The sequence below is a fragment of the Globicephala melas genome, chromosome 8 (genome assembly GCF_963455315.2).
Source record: "Globicephala melas chromosome 8, mGloMel1.2, whole genome shotgun sequence".
Classification (NCBI taxonomy): Eukaryota; Metazoa; Chordata; class Mammalia; order Artiodactyla; family Delphinidae; genus Globicephala; species Globicephala melas.
Genome location: NC_083321.1, coordinates 91,418,818 through 91,438,726, shown reverse-complemented (window position 1 = coordinate 91,438,726; position 19,909 = coordinate 91,418,818). Strand labels below are relative to the sequence as shown.

Genomic DNA, 19,909 nt, shown 5'->3' with positions numbered 1-19,909 from the left:
GGTGTGCAGGTAGCCACTGCCTCCTTCTGAAAAGAGGCCCAGCCTGGAGAGGAAGGGGAGGGAGGGGACACTGCCTTCTCTGCCCACTCCTCCTGCCCCAGCAGGGGTTCCCTGGTCCCTGCCTGGTTCCACCTCCCCAGGTCCCCAAGCACTGACTCACCCCCACGGCTTCCTAAGGAGCCACACAATAGATTTATTGAGGGAAGCTATAAATTTCAGCAAGGTCGACCCTGGGAGGAGCTCGTGACCTTCTGAGGGGGCTCCCTCTGGGCTGACTGTATCCAATACAAGAGGGTCTTTCATAACCGCTCAGCCTTGGCCACGGCATAGGGCCGGCCCGTGCAGGGGCGGGTGCTGAGTGCACCCCTGACCCCCCTAATCTCCCCACTACCACACCCCCATTCCCAGACAGCAGCCTCGGGAGGGCAGCGGTCACAGGAACAAACACTTCTGCTTTGAAGGAGACTATTCGGATGGCTGCTTCATTGTTTCCCCCCATTTTTGGCCTCAGCCCAAAATCGAGTTGAGGGAAGGATGGAGAAGAATAAATAACTATATCTTGCAGGCCTTTTTTAAAGTTATGACACATCAGGAGATGCCCGGAGGGGAGGGGAGGAGGGGGAAGGGAGGAGGACCTTTTCCCTCTTTATTGGGGGGAAATTGCTACATTTTCTAATACCAAGTAACTAGAAAACAGCTGAACCTGAAAACTTCAAACTTGAATCAAAGTCACTCTTACAGAGGAGTAGGTGGTTTGCAAAGGCTAGGAAATAAGAAGAAAAAAAAAAGAACAATTGGTCTGGAATTAATCAAGATATTAATATTAGAAAAGGTAGCAGAACAGACAGGCTGTACCCAGGTGGCTGGGTGTGAAGAACCCAGAGCCTAGGGTCCCCTCTCAGCCCATCCCTTGCCCCTGAGAAAAGCTCATGCGTTAGGGACAAGACCTTGACTGGGGAGACGTCAGGGCAGTGTGAAAAGGACAACCCTCCCAGCCACCGGCCACCAACCACCCCGCCTCTTCTCTGCAGTGACAGGCCAGCAGCATGGGTGGGGACATCTGTCCCCAAGGGCAGGTAGCCATGGGGCAACACTGACTGACAGCTACAACCTACAAAGGGACTTATTTGTTGGGAAACAGACGCTTGGGCTGCCCATGGCTGTCAAGCCATTCCCTAGCTCTCAACTCATTTAAACTAAAAACCCAAGTATATTTATTCCCTCATAGACCTGATACAATCCAGTGCTCCTGCCAACTTGCTTTGCACCTTTGCACACAGCAGATCAATGTGTGCAATGTAGGAACAGAGAAATGAAGACTTCGGTGAAGACCGGGGGCGTGGGGTGTGTGGGGGGGCGGGAGGGTAGGGGCGGGCAGGCTGGGGGCTTGGCTCCGGCTCACGGCCCCCCATCCCTCCCTCTGAAAACTCTTGCTTTCCCCCGCCCACCTCATAGCACTGATCTCTGGGCCTTTAAAAGGGGGAGAAGGTCTTTGAGGTGTGGACACAGAAAGACAACGCTTCCATGTTACCCAGAACTGGCATCTTTTTTTCATGTGCCTCACGTATAGTACGGGACCGTGATCATAAGTTCATTAAAAAAATCCATCCACATGTCCTGTTCTGAAGGGCACCCTGTAGAGCTCAGGTCCCCACTCCCCCTGCCAGCCCAAGGAGCTCCCAATTCCTAAGCAGATATTAAGCTACGTGGGGCAGGTGACATAATGTTGAACAAATACAGATGCTATTTACCCTGCATCCATTTTCCTGACTATTCTTAGGGGACTCAAAAAAAAGTTTCACTCAGTTCTGCTGTGAAAGGAGCTTGCAGAATCTGCTGTTTTTAAGAGAGTGATTCTAGCAGGTTTTGGAAGATCCTTCTCCACGTTTCCAACCTCTCCTATCACGGAGACAACTCAAGGGGAGACGACTCAATTCTGCCAGCTGGTGTTAAAACAACAGACCTGAAGCTCATTTTCATAAGGTCACCAGCAAACTCCCTCAACACCAAAGCAAGGCCTTCTGCCCACTTTCACATACACCCTCAGGCTGAACACGCCTCCTTTTTCCCAGCGAACTTGCCCTTGATGTTCACTTCCAGCTGAATTCACTTGAATGGTGACCCCAGGGAGAGGGGCACGGTGAATTTTGCTTTGGGGTGCACAACGCCTGCTAGGAAGGATATGAATGCCTAGTAGGGTTTAGATGAAGCAAAAAGGATTCTGCATCTGCTGAGTACAGGGCTCTGTGATGTGACTTTGTGTACATTTCTAGAGTCTTCTACCAGTATCACCTCCCCACCCCTGCCAAAATTCCCCAAAGCACAGATGAAAACCAGTTAGATCGATTTACCCACAGTCACACAACATGTGAGTGATAGCACTAGGATTCAAAACCAGGTTTTCTGACCCCAACGCTAGGGCCATTTCCTTGAAAGCGCCATGATGTGGAGGAAAGACGGGCTCCTGGCCCAGGCAAACCTGGATTCAAATCCTAGGTCACATCTCATTCCAGCACTTGCTAATGGCATGGCCTTGGACAATTACACTTTTTGGGTATTAGTTTCCTCATCTGTGAAATGGAGGACCTAACACCTATCTCACAGGATGGTTGGGAGGATTACATGAGTTAACGCCTGTCAAATCTAGCATGACGGCAGGCTTGAAGTAGGTATAAATAGATGTTACGTCCCTTTCTCCTGACTTTCCTCCATTTTAGAAGAGAAAAATAAGTTGAAGATATGTTTTATGGTAGTTTAGCATAAATGGACAACTCAGTGGTTTTCACCAAATGCACCATGATATCAGACAAAGGAATATTTCCACTTGCCCTACCCAGGGGCTCCCCTTCTGCCTCTTCCCAGTTACCATCTCCCTTCAAAGGTAACCACTATCCTGACTTCTGACACTATAGATTCGTTTTACCTGCTTCTGACTTATATAAATGGAATCATCTAGCACGTTCACAGTTGTGTCTGCTTGCTTTCACTCACCATATTTATGAGACTTATCCATGATGCTGCATTGGTTATAGTTTGTTCTCTCTTTTCTATATAGTTTCCCAGAGTGTGAATGTACCCAATTTATTTATCCATTCCATTTTTGATAAATATTTGGGTTTTTTCCAATAGTTTGCTTTTACTAAAATGCTGCTCTGAACATACTTGTGTCTGTCTTTTGATAAATACATATGCTTTTTCTGTTAGCTCTAAGAAATGTGTACGTTTTGTATCAGTAGAAACCGCCAAAATGTTTTCCCAAGTTTTTGTTCCAATTCTCACTCCTACCAGTAGTGTTTGAGTTCTGATTGTTCCACATCCTCACGAAGTACTTGGCGTTGTCTCTTTTTTATTTTAAACATTCCACTGAAAATGGGGTGATATTTCATAGTGATTTTAATTTACAGACCCCTGATTATCAAAAGAGGTGAGCCCCTTTTCATATGTTTATTGATCACTTGGAGATCTTTTGAGAAAGGCCAGTTCAAGTATTTTGTCCATTTTTTCTATTGAATTATCTGCCTTTTTTCCTATTGGGTTGTAGTGTTCTTTACATATTCTGAATATGAGTCCTTTGAGAGAGATATATTTTGCAAATATCTTCTCCAGCTCTGTGGCTTGCCTTTTTTGCCTTCTTAGTTGTGTGGTTTTATCTTTTTTTTATTATTAATTGAAGTTATTAATTTTAATATAGTTTAATTCATCCATTTTTTCCCCTTATGGTTAAGTATTTTGTGTCATGTTGAAGAAATCTTTATCTAGCCTGGATTCTGAAGATATCCTTCCATGTTTTTTTCTAAAAGCCTTTATAATTTTACCATTCTCATTTAGAATTATAATTATATATTTATCTGTTTGGTGTGAGGTAGGGATTTAAAAAAAAATTGTTTTCAAATAAGGATATCCAGTTGACTTAGCATCACTTATTGAAAAAGGCCATCCTTGTCCCCACGGCATTGCAGCCACCTTTATCATAAACGAGGTGACTGAATATGTGTGTGGGCCTGATTCTAGACTGTGCCATGTTCAATTGGTCTATTTGTCTATCATTTCATCTGTAGAACACTATCTTTATTATTGTAGTTTTAGGTAAGTCTTCAAGATACTTTCTAAAAAACTAATACCAAGATCTTCCCAATCCAGGAATTGAGGAAATCAGTGCCCCCTTCCTTGTCTCAGGTAGATTGTTCTGGTGCCAAACCATCCTTCCAGTTAGTTGGCTGGGAAGAGGGGAAGGAGTAGGGAGAAAGTAGAAAAATTTGTTTTGAACATTTCATCTTCAGACTAAGTGAGATTGGGGTAAATTGCCATGTGTCCTTCAAGGTGACGGAGCTTCAAGGTGAGGGAAAAACCTGAAGACATAAGGAAGTTCATAGAGCAATGGGAAGAGCTTGGGCCTAACAGTGAGAATTCCCAAATTCTAGGCTCAATCATATCACTCATTAGCTCTGTGACCTTGAACATCCCAGTTCCTCTGTCTGGGCCTCTTTGCCTTCTGTAAAAAGAGGGGATGGAACGAGCTGTCCTCTGATGTCCCTTCTATCTCTGAGAGTCTATAACTCTGACTCTTAGCCAAGGAAAAGAGAAACTGGTGTAGGAAATGACTCTCCAGTCTATAAAGGTATTTTCTATTACAGCAATAGAACTTTCCTATCCTTATTCATCCCCAGTGCAATATCTATTCAAAGATGTGGACTCTGTTGGGCAGGATGTCTCCTCTGTATTCAGCATGGGGCTGTTAATGACTTCCTCTGTGCTGAGATTTGGTCTAGAAAGAGACAGGTGTGGTTTTGGTGTGAGACAGCCATGGGGTTCAAATCCTGATTGTGCAACTTACTTGCTATGTGACTTTGGGATAATCACCCCACTTCTTTCAACCTCAGTTGCTTCATATGTCAAATGGAGGCTAAGAATACTTCTCATGTAATTTTTTTAATAGACCTTTATTGGTGTATAATTATTTCACAATACTGTGTTAGTTTCTGTTGTACAACAAAGTGAATCAGCCATATGCATACATATATCCCCATATCCCCTCCATCTTGAGCCTCCCTCCAACCCTCCCTATCCCACCTCTCTAGGTTATCGCAAAGCACCAACCTGATCTCCCTGTGCTATGCTGCTACTTCCCACTAGCTATCTATTTTACATTCGGTAGTGTATATATGTTGATGCTACTCTCACTTCGCCCCAGCTTCCTCCTCACCGCCCCCACCCCCGTGTCCTCAAGTCCATTCTCTATGTTTATGTCTTTATTCCTGCCCTGCCACCAGGTTCATCAGTACCATTTTTTTTTTTTTTTAGATTCCATATATATGCATTAGCATACGGTATTTGTTTTTCTCTTTGACTTACTTCACTCTGTATGACAGACTCTAGGTCCATCCACCTCACTACAAATAACTCAATTTCTTTTCTGTTTATGGCTAATATTCCGTTGTATATATGTGCCACATCTTCTTTATCCATTCATCTGTCGATGGACATTTAGGTTGGTTCCATGTCCTGGCTATTGTAAATAGTGCTGCAATGCCTTCTCATGTACTTTTGCCAGCCTAGAATATCTCCACAAGGACAAGCTACTATTTACAAGCTACATAGTGTGGCTGCAGTGTCTAAACTCACTGTCAGGTGTCTCATCGCTTCTGACCTGTCCAGTTGCTTTCCTGCTTCTCATCCCCATCTGCCATAAGCCAGCCAATAAAGGTATCAGCAAATTAATCATTCACCTGGAGCCAACCCAAGGTTACACACACCTGCTCAGAGATTACTTGGGTTTATTTTTGGTCTGAGTTCCCAGATGCTTCAATCCTGGGGAATGTGGTTGTGAGTGTTTGTGAGGTCAGAGGAGAAGGGCTAAGTCAACAGGAAGAGTTAATGGGGGATCAGAAGTGATTATGTTCACAAACTATTTAGCCCAGGGGCTGATGCATGGTAAACACTTAATAGTGATATCTGCTGGTATTTCTATTATTCTTATTATACCTGTTCAGTTAAAGGACAGCACAGGTGTTCTCATGTGAAAAACACCTATGGTCCTGCCCCTTAGGTGGGGCATACCTAATGTGGCATTGCCTCTTTCCATGAGGAGAATAACCACAGGATTCCATCCCCCAAGCCAATTCAGCTTTTGGTTGAAACTAAACCACTGTAGGTTACTTCTTTGGCAGGAGATGGAGAGAAAAATGAAGAGATGGATTGTTAGGGAAGATGTCTGTGTCCTCCACCCAGTGGCTCCTAGGGAGCACTTCCTTCCCTATAGAAAACAGGATTCTCCTATAGTTGGACTCTCTGAGCTGTCAAAGGCCCCTGTGGCCAGAGAGTAGGCCTCTGGTCACTAGTCTCTTAGCTTCCACTGGTCAAAAAAGGACCACTTTATCTTTCCCACTCCATCACTGTGCCCTGCAGAGGTGACTGCCTGCTGCTCAGTTATGTCTCTGTGCTAGAATCACCCCCCAAACCCCATCAGACGTTACAGAGAGGTATTGCCTTCTTCTCTGTCTCTTCTTCTGTGTGGCTGGAGGGGAGCAGGTTGGGCACACAGGCCCTCAGCAGGATATAACAACAGATCTGTGCATTGCATGCAGTTCCCAGCATATTTGTTTGACCCATGTCCAGGTTCACTTAGACATCTGCTTCTAAGCTGACAGCTGAACATAAAAGCAGTCCCAAGTGGCTGTTTTCAGGTCTTCAGCACTGGTTAGCCGCAGTTGGGAAATCTTCTCCTTCCCTGTGCCCTTAAGTGAATTATCACATGTTATCAAGTCAGAGCTTCGGGGTGGCCGAGCCGTAGCTCTGCTGCTCCTCCTCTGATGATCCATCACCCACCAAGTGGGTGATTAAGATATTCTCTGCCTGGGAGTGTGCATCAATCTGTGGCTTGGCTGTCCTTTCAAGGGGGCATGGCAGAGGAGCGCCTGGCATTCCTGTCTCCTAGATGTTTGAGTTGCACGCTCTGTACCTTGAATCCACTGAGAGATCCTGAATCTGATCACCAATCCACCTCCAGCCCATACTAACTCCCTCCCAGTCATTGCCCCTGCATCCAAGCCATTCAAGGGACACCTTATTCCAGCACCAGCCCTCCCAGAGCACAGGATGCCAGGTCTGCCCCACAGTGCCCAGGGACGTGCCCTCCAGCCCCTCCTTGCCCCTCTGCAACCAGGTCATCCCTGCTGCTCTCAGCCCCCAGGCCACGTGGAGGATTAGATTGCACATGAATAAGCAATATTCACTTGGCTCTGAAAGCCTAGAATAAATCCCTTGAGCTGCTGTACGGGAGCAGTGCAATATTTCCCATCTCCTCCCCATCCCCTACCTCCCCCCTCACCCGTCTCCTATTCCATTTGAAGGCCTTTTTTTCTGGGATGTACCTGCAGGTGGGTAACTATATTAGAAAAACACCATCAAAACAAAGCATTCAGAGCAGAATACCAGATCCCTAGGAGGAGTCACTCGACTAACAATAAGGAGAGGTGCTGGAAGAGAGCATCCCCCATCTGACCTCTCTCTCGGCTGGGAGGAGGATGGTGGTCAGTCCTTTGCTTTCTGCACAAACTCCTACTGGTCACCAGCCCCACCTGTGGAAGGAAAAACCTCCCAGAGGCTTCACAGGAGCCACCCACCCTGTGAAAATCCTGCCCTTCAGAAAGGGCTGGAAACGCAAGGCACCCCTGTGGTATGACGTCTTAGTTAGCTCAGGCTGCTTTAACAAAACACCATAGACTGGGTGCCTTAAACAACAGACATTTATTCCTCTCAGTTCTGGAGACTGGGCAGTCCAAGATCAAGGTGTGGGCAGATTCAGTTCCTGCTGAAGGTCCTCTTCCTGGCTTGCAGACGGCCGCCTTCTTGCCGTGTGCTCTCACGGCCCTTCTTTGGCGCTTGTGCATGGACAGAGTAGGGTCTCTCTGTCTTCTTCTTCTTATAAGGGCACTAATCCCATCAAGAGGGTCTCACCCTCATGACCTCATCTAAACATTATTACCTCCCAAAGGTCCCACCTCCAAATATTACTATCACATTGGGGGTTAGGGCTTCAACAAAGGAATTTGGGGAGGATGCAAAAATCAGCCCACAGCAAGGTGACTGACACTTTTTACCAACTCACAGTGAATATTTAACAAAAATTGTAGGAGTCAAATCCCGCCTACCACTTACCAGTTGTGCTTCCTTAGGTAAGTGACTTTATCTCTCTGTGCCTCATTTTTCTTACCTGTCAAGGGGGAAATAATGCTCTTCATTGTGATGCTAAGTCACAGTGAAATGTTTAGAACTGTGCCTGACCCATATTAAATGCTTAAGAAACATGAACAATTTTTAAACTCCTTTCATCCTGCCGCCTCCACTCCCCATCCCAGGCCAAATTCCAACAGGTATGCCAGGTACAGCAGAAGTAAATAAGAGGGAAATTTTATTTTGTTGTCTTTGATGAAGTATCACCACCCTCTCAATGGTCCTTCATCAGGCCTGGAAAATGTCTGTTAAACTTCTTTGTCTCTAGCACATGATGGGTGCTCAATTAATCTATTTCAAGAGAAGAAAGAGACAGGAAAAGGAGGGAAGGAAGGGAAAGGTAAGAGGGAGGAGAGAGGAGGAGGGGTAAAGAGGAGAGATAATGGAAGGAATTAGGGCAAACCCAGTCTGTACAAAATTGAACTCATCGGCTATCTCCTCCCACCCTGGCCCCAGCCTGCTTTCCCTCCTGACTTCATTCCTATCAGTGGTATTAACATTTTCTATTGTCTGAGGCTCAAAACTTCAGGGTCATCGTCAACTCTCCCCCTTTCTTGTTCCCCTTATGCATCCAACCACTGACCCATAGTAACCCTTTTTTTTTTGAAGTATAATTGACTTACAATATTATATTAACTTCAGGTGCCCAACATAGTGATTTGACACTCTCATCTATTCCAAAATGATCACCATGACCAGTTCCAGCCACCATCTGTAACCATACAAAGTTATTAGTATATTATTAACTGTATTTCCCATGCTGTACATTACATTTATTTATTCATTATTTATTTTATAACTGGAAGTTTGTACTTCCCAATCCCTTCCACTTATTTCACTTATTCCCCCATCACCCACAGCAGCAACCTGTATCTCTGAGTCTGTTTATGTTTTGTTATGGTTTTTCTCCTGTTTTTATTTTTTAGATTCCACATATAAGTGATATCATACAGTGTTTAACTTTGTCTGACTTATCTCACTTAACATAATACCCTCTAGGTCCATCCATGTTGTTGCAAATGGCAAGATTTCATTCTTTATTATGGCTGAGTAATATTCCATTGTATATATACACCACATCTTTTTTACCCATTTTTCTATTGATGGGCCTTTATGTTGCTTCCATATCTTGGCTATTGTAAATAATGCTGCACTGAACATTGGGGTGCATATATTTTTTCAAATTAGTCTTTTGTTTTCTTTGGGAAAATACCCAGAAGTAGATTTGCTTGATCATATGGTAATTCCATTTTCAATTTTTTTTAGGAACCTCCATACTGGTTTTTATAGTGATTGCACCAATTTACTATCCTACCAATAAGTGTACAAGGGTTCCCTTTTCTCTACATTCTTGCCAACACTTATTTGTTGTCTTTTTGATAATAGACATTCTCATAAATGTGAAGTGGTATCTCAACGTGTTTTTTTTTTAAAATAAATTTATTTATTTATTTTTGGCTGCATTGGGTCTTCATTGCTGCATGCGGGCTTTCTCTAGTTGTGGCGAGCTGGGGCTACTCTTCATTGCCATGCGTGGGCTTCTCATTGCGGTGGCTTCTCTTGTTGCAGAGCACTGGCTCTAGGTGCACGGGCTTCAGTAGTTGTAGCACGCGGGCTGAGTAGCTGTGGTTCATGGGCTCTAGAGCACAGATTCAGTAGTTGTGGCGCCTGGGCTTAGTTGCTCCGCGGGATGTGGGATCTTCCTGGACCAGGGCTCAAACCTGTGTCCCCTCCATTGGCAGGCGGATTCTTGACCACTGCGCCACCAGGGTAGCCCTCAATGTGGTTTTGATTTGCATTTGCCTTATAATTTGTGATGTTGAATATTTTTTCATGTGTCTGTTGGTCATCTAAATGTCTCCTTTGGAAAACTATTTGGGTCCTCTGCCCAATATTTAATCAGGTTGTTTGTTTTTTTGATGTTGGGTTGTGTGAGTTCTTTGTATATTTTGGATATTAACCTCTTATCATTGTTTGCAAATATCTTTCTCCCATTCAGCAGGCTGCTTTTCATTTTGTTGATAGTTTCCTTCACTGTGCAAAAGGTTTTTAGTTTGATGTAGTCCCATTTGTTTATTTTTGCTTTTGTTTCCCTTGCCTAAGGAGACATATATTTTAAAAAAAAATGGCTAAGACCAATGTCAAAGAGCATACTGCCTGTGTTTTCTTCTACGAGTTTTATGGTTTCAGGTCTTACATGTAAGTTTTTAATCCATTTTGAGCTTATTTTTGTATATGGTATGAGAAAGCAGTCCAATTTGATTCTTTTGCATGTAGCTGCCCAGTTTTCCCAACGCTATTTATTGAAGAGGTCGTCTTTTCATAGTAACTCTTCATAATGTTTCTCAGACATATTTTTTTTTCCTTTTCTGGTAACTCTCACTGTAGTTCACAGCTTTGTCATCTCCCCTTCCCCATAATGTGATGGTCCTGCCTCTAATCTGTGTCCTCGCAACCCATTCTGTCTAATGCATCCAGGTTAATCTTCTTAAATTACCATTCCCACTGCATTATCCTCTTTCAGAAACTGACAGTGGCCCTTTCCCATGGGCCCCCGCATCATTCCAGCCTCATTCTCTGCTTCTCTTCTGTACAGATGCCCTCCTCCAGCCTGATATGTCTTCTCTCTGTTCAGGATGCATTAAGTGCATTTGCATCATGAAAAATTTCAATTAGGTGCTAGACCTGAACTGTCTGAAATGGTAGCTATTAGCCATGCTTGGCTACTGAGCACGTGAAATCTGGCTAATGCTACCAAAAACTGAATTTTTAATTTTGTTTAATTTAAGTTAAAAAGCAGAAGCAGTGTAAAATATTTTGGCATTAGACACGCTTTTATTGTTTTGATAGAAGCCCATTTCACTTTAACCATCGTATCCTGTCAGATATCACTGTTGTACTGTAGTACATGTATCAGCAACGTGTGTCATTTCTTGTTCTGAAAACACAGCACAAAGCAGGAGAGAGATAAATTAGGAGTTTGGGATTAACATATACATACAACTATATATAAAATAGATAAACAATAAGGACCTACGGTATAGCACAGGGAGCTATGCTCAATATCTTGTAATAACCTATAATGGAAAAGAATCTGAAAAAGAATTGATATAAATATATGTATGTATAACTGAATCACTTTGCTGTACACCTGAAACTAACACAATATTGTAAATCAACTATATTTCAATGAAAAAATAAAAGATAAAAATAAATAAATAAAAACAACACTGGTTGTGTCAGTGTCAATGGATTGATTCAGTTGGAATGATTTTATTTTCTAGGCACTGATATGCCACCGTAATGTGATTTTCAAAATATTTTATGCAGATAGCATGAGCTACAGTGACACCTATTCCTTTTGGTTTCTTTTAATGTACCTAATAAAACACGTAAAAATACATATGCGGCTTGTATTATATTTCCATCGAATTGCTCAGTAGTAGCTCTGCGTGATGATGACACGCAGGAACCTAATGGTAAGGGAGGTGGGAAACGGGCCTCCTGGAGATGGTTACGGCAGCCTCTATATTGATCCAGTCCTGCCTGTGGCATCTAGAAACCAGCTTAGGCACAGTGGGGACCTTCAGTAAATGCTGCAGAAGGTGGTAGAGTGTGGTGAGTAGGAGGAGAAGATTGGAATGATCAGACGCTGAATTTGAATCCCAGCTCTGACAACATGATGGATGACTCCAAGCCTCAGTTTTCCCATCTGCTAAACTGGAGTGTTAACATTACCGAATTCAGAGGGTTAGAGAAAAATGACATAAGATAATACCTACTCTTAGCATGGTACTTGCCGGTAACGAGTGCTCAATAATTGAGCACTAATAAATTAGTTTTGGAGGCCCTTCGATTCCTCTTCTCTGTGATTCCCAGTCACATGGTTGCTGCAGAGGATGACCTTCTGACTCACAGATGAGGTTCATTGCAGCAATAAAATCCCCTCATAGAGAAGTATGTTTTACCCATAGACTCAGCACAAAATGCATTCTCAAATGCCCATCAGCTAACCACAATGACCTGCCCTTGCAAATCCCATGATCAGCTCTGAGCTCCACCTCCAGCCGCCCTGGGATGGGGCGTGGGGGTGGGGTGGAATGGGCCCTGTTTCTATGCAGTTCCCGTTTGTCAAAAAATAATCTTCAGGATGCCTAGCCCTCCTCCCAAAGCACACCTCCAGGCTCTCCCAAGGTCAACTGAACCCCCAGGCTAGAAGTCACTGGAATTGTGGTATAAGTGACTCTCCAGAGAAGTGCTAAGGAAAGCCTCTTCTCCTTATTCTTACCTTGCTCTCTGCCGATATAAGAGGGTGTGCTGGGTCCTGGCACAACCCCGCAGACAGACCAATGTCTTGGAAACCTCTCCTGGGGTCTTGCCAGGCAGGAGGAGAGGAAGCAGTTGTATAGCTGAGTCATTGGAGCTCATATTCTCTCCCAGTGCTTCTAAGTGGAGAAGAGAAACAACAGTGATTTCAGACAACACTCGAAGAAACAAGAAAGCAGAAACCAACTCCAAGCTCTCTGCAATGTTCTGGGACCCAGAACCAAGGAGAGAGCCAGAGTCTTGGATTTAGAACCAAAGAGGCAGAGAGTAACGCAGAGAGCAGAGCACAGCAACCTTCTCACAGTGAACGCACATGGGAGCCAGTCCTCTAGTTAAAGTAACCAATAAACCTACAATGGCTGTTAGAGTCCCTCCAGTGTCACAGGGAGCTGTAAAGGGGTCTTAAAGGAGAGGAATAGCAGGACCCTTGTGGCTGTGACTGACACTTTTTCTAATGAAAGAAAGAAAAGAAGGAATTTATTAAAAGGATCCTGAGTATCTCCCATAATCAGAGCTAAGATTAAATAACCAAGCCATGGGAAATATAGAGATGTGACAACAGACCAGCTTCGTCTATGTGGCAGAATTACTCCAAGGAGCAGAGATTACTGGGAGCCTAGTACAACATGCATTCCTCCTTTCCTCCTTAGAACCCCAGTTTTATTGGGCAGCAATGGTTCCCAGCTAAAAGATTACATTTCCCAGCTATCTTTGCAGCTAGGTTTGGCCAGGTGACTAGGTTTGGGTCAATGAGATGTGAGGAGAAGAGTTAGGCCTTCTAAAAAAATGAGAGCCATGCTTTTTTCTCCCTTTTGTCCTTCCAACCTCCTGAAATGCAAATAAGACCACTGAAGTTCCTGCACCCTTACTGGAACAGGAGGTAACACAGAGGCTGGAAACTGCCCTGAAGATGGAGAAGCAGAAAGATCAGAGCCTGACCTTGGAGCCCTCAGCTGGCCCTGCACTGCCTACTTCTGGACTGTTTTTACAGAAGAGCAACATATATGTCTATTTTATTTAATTACTATTTTTGTTTAGTTGTGCTTTTTTGTGGCATGGGTGGGATGGGGGTTTCAGTTAAATGCAGCAAAATCCAATCTTAACTGATATACTACAATTAGGCTGTCTCCTATTTACTGTATCTTTAAGCAGACATGGTCTGACTAGCTTCCTCAGTTCTTAATTCAAAATCCTGGGAAAGCTCAGATTGGCCCAGCCTGGGTCAGCTACCATCCCTGGACCAAGCAGCTATGGTCATGGGAGCATATCCTGAGAAAACCAGGAGCTGAGGGAGGAAAGGGTGGAGCCCATGCTGATCTCTGCCCACAGAGGGAGGGGTAGCAGGTCATAGAAGTAAAGACAGAAATGAGTAGACAATGCCCGCAAGTCTACTATAAGAAGAGATGGGTTTAAATTACCTTAATCTTGGACGGACCTAGAGATTATCACACTAAGTGAAGTAAATCAGACAGAGAAAGACAAATATCATATGATATCACTTATATGTGGAATCTAAAATATGACACAAATGAACCTATCTATGAAACAGAAATAGACTCACGGACATAGAGAACAGACTTGTGGTTGCCAAGGGAGAGGTGGCTGGGGGAGGGATGGAGTGGGATGTGGGGTGAGCAGATGCAAGCTATTATATATAAAATGGATAAACAACAAGGTCCTACAGTATAGCACAGAGAATTATATTCAATATCCTATGATAAACCATAATGGAAAAGAATGTAAAAAAAAGAATGTATATATAACTGAATCAGTTTGCTCTATGGCAGAAATTAACAGAAGATTGTAAATCAACTATACTGCAATAAAAAAGAAAAATAATCCTTTAAGGTAGTTGTGTAATATCCCCATTTTACAGAAACAAAACTGACACTGAGAGTGGTTAAAGTCACTTGTCCAATGGCTCACAGCCAGGGAGTATTGGAGCTAAATCTCAAGTCAGGGTACAATTTCTATCACATTAATTATTTGTCAAGCTCAATTCATTATTGAGCTTCCCTTACAGAGAGAACTGGATTAGAGATGACATACCCCCCCTCCCATCCCTACCTCCACCCCCTTAAAAAGACACAGCTCTGTAGTCATTTCACTTAGAATCTAACTGGGGGGAGGGAGCAGACAACAGTGAGCCTATGTAAAATTACAAAGCAGAAAAGTAACTGTAAATTAGATAATGTCTCCAGGAGGGATGGATGTGTAAGGACTGCCCGTCAGACCCTCCAGGAGAGTCGGCCATGATGCTGGCGTTAGCCAGAAAATCTGTGAACCTGGCAGCAGAGCTGTGAGAGCAACAAATATCTTTACTGGAGCTTTTTTTTAAGAGCTTTTGATTAGCCTGAAACATTAGTGTGACTTATTTTCTCAGCTCTGGTAAATATTTAATTATCAAAAATAATGGTGTCTTTTTTTTTTTTTAACCTTTTTGAATCTAAATCACAGTGAGAATTTTATTAAGGCTGTCTTGGCAGTGAATGGCATCCTAGTGTGGCATCTTTTAACTGACATCCCTATAATTAGAAAGAATTGTCTTTTCATACCACAAATTTGAACTGGCTAATTACTCAATGAATATTTAGCTTCTTACGTAGGCAAATATTATGTGAAGAGAGGAACTTTACTGAATAAGTTTTCAACCCAGAAAACTTCCCAGCAGCCAGCTATGACCCTGTCTATCTGAGGTCTTCTCCACTGCTCTTCACCCCAACTATTCACCACCCACCTCTGCCATCTCAGACTCACATACATGGATGTACACACCATACACACACGCGCGCACACACACACACACACACACACACACACCACGTCCTGGCACTTCTGAGGAAAGCCGAGGGGGTCCTTGGTTGTTTGGATTTTCACATTTTTATTTCTTAATACTGTAAAATATTTCTGAAAATATTTCAACCACTCAGAAAATTTAAGGAATAGTATCATAAATACCCTTGTGCCCATATCCCAGCATCAAAAATAAAACATGACCAATAAGGTTGGATGCCCACGTACTGCAGCCCCTTCCTCCCAACCCTCCCTCCCACTCCCTATTCCCGTGCTCCTAAATTTGACCATCTTTGAATTTGGTGTCTATATCCCTATGTATCATTCATAAACAGTACATGGTTTGGTTTTGCATAGCTTACAGCTTTTATAAGTGGTATCACAGTGTATATACTCTTCTGCAACATGCTTTTTTAGCTCCATGGTGTTTCATAGAGTCATCCATGTTGATACATGTAGTTCTACTTCATTTTTATTGCTGAAAAGAACTCTATTCAATGAGTATTTCACAACTTACTCAACTTATTCATTTCATTCTCTTGTTCATAGAAATTTAGGTTGTTTAGGTTGTTTATTAGTAGAGCCTGTGCCTAGGGTACAGTTGCCCAGTTGTAGGGCAATGTATCTTCAACTTTACTAAATACTTCCAAATATTTGTAGCTCAATGAGCAACAGATAAACCACTCAAGAAAAACTGATGTTTTTAACCCACCTTACAGTTTTTGGCCTGAAGGACTGTGTCAGCATTCCTTTCCAATACTCTCCCGTGGCTTTAGTAACTTTCCAGAAGCCTCTTCTATGTTCCTTTCTCAAAGGATGCTGGTGTCAATGAACTGCCAATCACAGGCCCAAAGCCATGGCCCCAGTGAGAAGGCTGAGAAGGTTTACCTGCTTCATGTTCAAGCTGGTCTCCTTCGAGCTCTCAGAGATTTGCAGCAGGCAGGGCGGCGTGATCCCCAACTCTGTCTGACACCCACCAGCACCAGAAGTACAGAAGATCAGTGACATATACCTCAGCTTCCCAGGGCCCCAGCAGGGACTGCAAGTCCTCAGGAAACTAAAACACAGCTCCAGGGGAGGAATATATTGGTTCAGTTGTCCTAAGGAGAAAGCTGAGAAGTCTTAAGGACTTACCTTGTCTGGGGCTCCATTGCACTAGGAGGATTTCAGAGAGGGACAAGCCCTGCAGATCAAAGGAATGAGTGACTGTCTTCTGAAGGATGAGCAAGCACTGTAGTGATGGGAACAGGGGAAAGATGGAGGGAGCACAGGTCGGCCTGATCCCCCAGGAATCTCCTTCTATAAGAAGCTGCTGGGTCAGTCCTTCACCAAACTCTGAAGTGTGGAGAAAAGGGGCTCGTGTCTTGAGAGCTGACCTCTGGTCTCATCAAGGGCAGATTGAACCAGGCATCCAGGATGTGCTCTGGCAGTATCACCACCAGCCCCATCCAAGAGTTCCCTTCATCCCAGGCCTCCCAGCCCCTTCTGGGAGGGCTGCTTCCTTCCCCTTTAAGCACACTGCCAGGTCAAAGTCTATCGGGGCTTAGGGGAGCTGAGTGCCAACCTTGAAGAAAACTGTGTTCTCTGCAGCCCTGCAAGCCAAGAAGGAAACGCCCAGGGCAAACTGCACCTGACCCCGGGCGACCTGTCCACATAAGGTCTCCAGGTAGCTTTGCAGCCCTGAGATCCTCCGTCCACCTCTGCCACCATATAACCCCCCAGCACTTCACAGGACCTAGTTCCTCACCCTGCAGCTGGGGAGTGGTCTCTTTACGGACCTGGTGGTCTCATGTCTCGCTGCCTCTTCGTAAACCTGGGGAGGCCGAGGCACAGGCCTCAGTAACTGAGTACTTCCTTCTGCCTTGAACTTCATCCTCTTCCTCCTTTCCCACTGGGGCAGGAACAAGCCCTTCTGACAGGCCCAGTGTGGCTCAAAACGGAAGGTAGTTCCCAAGCCACTAGCCAATAGCAGAGCTGGAATTTGCCATCAGAGTCCCATCTACAGAGGGAGGAAAGTTCCAGGATGCTGGGAGCTAAACCCCAGGAGGACCAGGGGAGCCTTATCTCTGGCCCCCGGCTGTACAGTCCCCACACCCACTCAGCTCCGCAACAATGCCTGGACTAATTTCATCCAATTCTACTTTAAAAAAGAAAACCCCGGAAATAATTACTTTAGTCAGCCATTATTTACTTAAGTAATTCTTTACTCAAACGTCTTTAGGCTTTATTTTACTAATACTACATAATTACGTAATTGTGTAATTAGGAAGAAATTAAATGACAAATGTTTGCTGAGAACAAATGGAAAAAAAAATAGATCCTTTATTTCCCTGAGTGCTCTCGGCTCAATATGTTACATCTCCTTCCCCTCCTCCCAGCTTTCCCCGGTCTCCCCACCCCCAGCCTCCCGCAGTGGGGATCAAACAGGAGGGGTACCTGGACACGTAGCAGCAGGTGTGGGCACCCTGAGCTGGAGGCAGAAAGCAGACACCTGTTAGAACTAACCTGTGTATCTCTCTCTACAGCCCGACCTCCCTCCCCGGGTGGGAGGCAGGAGTCAAGCCTCCTTTGGTTTCAAACCCTTACTGGCCCGGGAGATCCACGGAGCTCCATCCCACGGCAGCCCGAGAAAAGTAAGCACAGCTGGCCCTACGGATTACCCTCCTGTAAGCAAGTCCAGTTCAGCTCATCCTGCAGATTCCCGGGGCGGAGAGCTTCCCCGTCTGAAGAAGAGGAATGAAGGGTCTACTAGACTGAGAGGGGGATGGGAACACATCTGCTTTGCCACCTTCACAGGGACCCACAGTGTCTGCCTGGCACTCTACCCAAGGAAGAGGCGTGGCACACACCCCAGGACTGAGCTGCTCATAGGGGGACCCATTCCCGTGGGCCACCACGCCTCCTCCCTCCTTTCCTTCTCCAACCTCAGCAGCTGTGGAAGCCAGTGGAGCTTCCTGCCAGTAAAAATCCAATCAACCACCTACCCAACACCCATGGAGTGTGCCTTTTGTTCAAGTTCTGAGGGGGACACAAAAGAGCAGGCAGCCCACAGCTCTGCTCATTAGTACGTCAGCTGCTTGGAGCTTGGCATGTAGATCAGCGTTATTCACAGTAGAAAGTTTCCTAGGCCAGCCTGCCAAAAAAAAAAAAGAAAAGGTCACTTTAAATGTCCCCAGCATCCAGTACAAATAAGGAGGAGTCTGCGCCGCGGACGCGGTTATGGAGGGTCACATCTGTCTGCAACACTTCCAGGCTGTGCCCCTGAAGAAGTCACTAATCTTGCCGTGCCTCCATTTGCCCATCAGTAAAATGGGAATGGTGCACACCCTACCAGATTACTGGGAGGATTAAATGAATCGGTAGCAACAAGGCACTCAGAACAGCATGAAGGGTTATTAAGCAGGAGCTGGGAACTACAGAAGCCAACCCAGAGTAGAAAGGCTGCGGGGTGCGGGGGGCGGGGGGAAGCTCCTCCCCAACCCCACCAGCTCTGAGCTGATGATGACTCAGGAGCTGGGGCAGGGCCAGCAGGGCAGGAGGTTGGGAAAAGTTGAGAAAGGTCTTAAAGGGACTCTGGTCCCCAGGGGCAGTGCCATGGTGCCCTGTAGGAGGGACTTCCTGCTGACTGAATGCTCCAGAGAAACTTCTGCCTGGGGCCTCTTACTTCGGGGGCCGACTGTAGGAAAGAACACAGGGCCCCACTCTGTGACATCCTTGAAGGAAACACTTTCTGAGTTTGTCTTTTTTTTCCCCTCAACAAACGGGATCAAGGGATTAAAGTGACTTCCTCCAATGTCTCTATTCATTAGTTTCATATGAAACAGACAAAGAGTCTGTCCAAACACTAATGGTGGGTCTTCAGGTGTCCACCGAGGTGAAGAAACCCTGCTTCTGGCCATCTCAGAAGGGATCGGAGGCAGGGAAGGGGGATAATAGACGGGGCTGGGCACCCTGAGCCCTTGCGACAGCAACAGAGGGAGGAACCAGGGGTTTTGCCTTCCCAGCTCCCCAGTTCTCTCTGGAGAAGAAAGAACGTCCCCTTCAGAGTCTGAATCCCAGCGCAGCAACTTGCTATCTGAGTGGCCCTGGCAAGTCGTGTGACCTCTCGGAGCCTCAGTTTCTTCTTTTATGAATCAGGTCTTATAAAATGATTAAATGATCCTTCATGAGATTGTTAGAAGTATTACATGAAATAATGCATTATAAAGCACTTAGCTCAGGGCCCTGGCACATCATAAGGACCTAACAGATGGTCATTCATTCTTTCATTATTATTACCATTCTTACCTCATGGCACCGCTACTAGTCCTGCCACCACAGATCAGATCTTAGAGGGGCGTCCAGAGCGGGTGTCTAGGGTAGGGGTGGGTTCCAGGCGACCGCAGGCAGCCGTGAAGTCCGTAGAGGAGAGGGGAGGGGCAACCAGGAAGACAGGGGAGTAAAGAAAATTCTAACAGTTGGAGAAGATGGGGCAGTTCAGAGTCAGGGCTGCTGTCCCCATGCACTGTCCAGATATGAGAGACAGACTGGTTGGTAGTTCTCGGCAGAAGACAAACAT

General features: G+C 45.0%; 1 long non-coding RNA gene across 7 annotated transcripts in view; it reads right to left on the bottom strand.

Annotated features, from left to right (window-relative positions):
- Window positions 1-7,746: 7,746 nt before the first annotated feature.
- LOC132597717 (uncharacterized) overlaps window positions 7,747-19,909 on the bottom strand; it is a 41,931-nt gene continuing 29,768 nt past the window's right edge. The window contains exons 2-7 of one of the 7 annotated variants that reach the window (XR_011377634.1): window positions 16,486-18,484; window positions 16,240-16,317; window positions 16,064-16,155; window positions 12,521-12,677; window positions 8,856-11,170; window positions 7,747-8,523 (exon numbers count right to left, since the gene is read on the bottom strand). This is a non-coding gene — a long non-coding RNA (uncharacterized lncRNA). Of the gene's footprint in view, window positions 8,524-8,855; window positions 11,171-12,520; window positions 12,678-16,063; window positions 18,485-19,909 lie in introns of all 7 variants that reach the window. The other 6 variants (XR_009564969.1, XR_009564971.1, XR_011377633.1 and 3 more) reach the window with 6 other exon arrangements.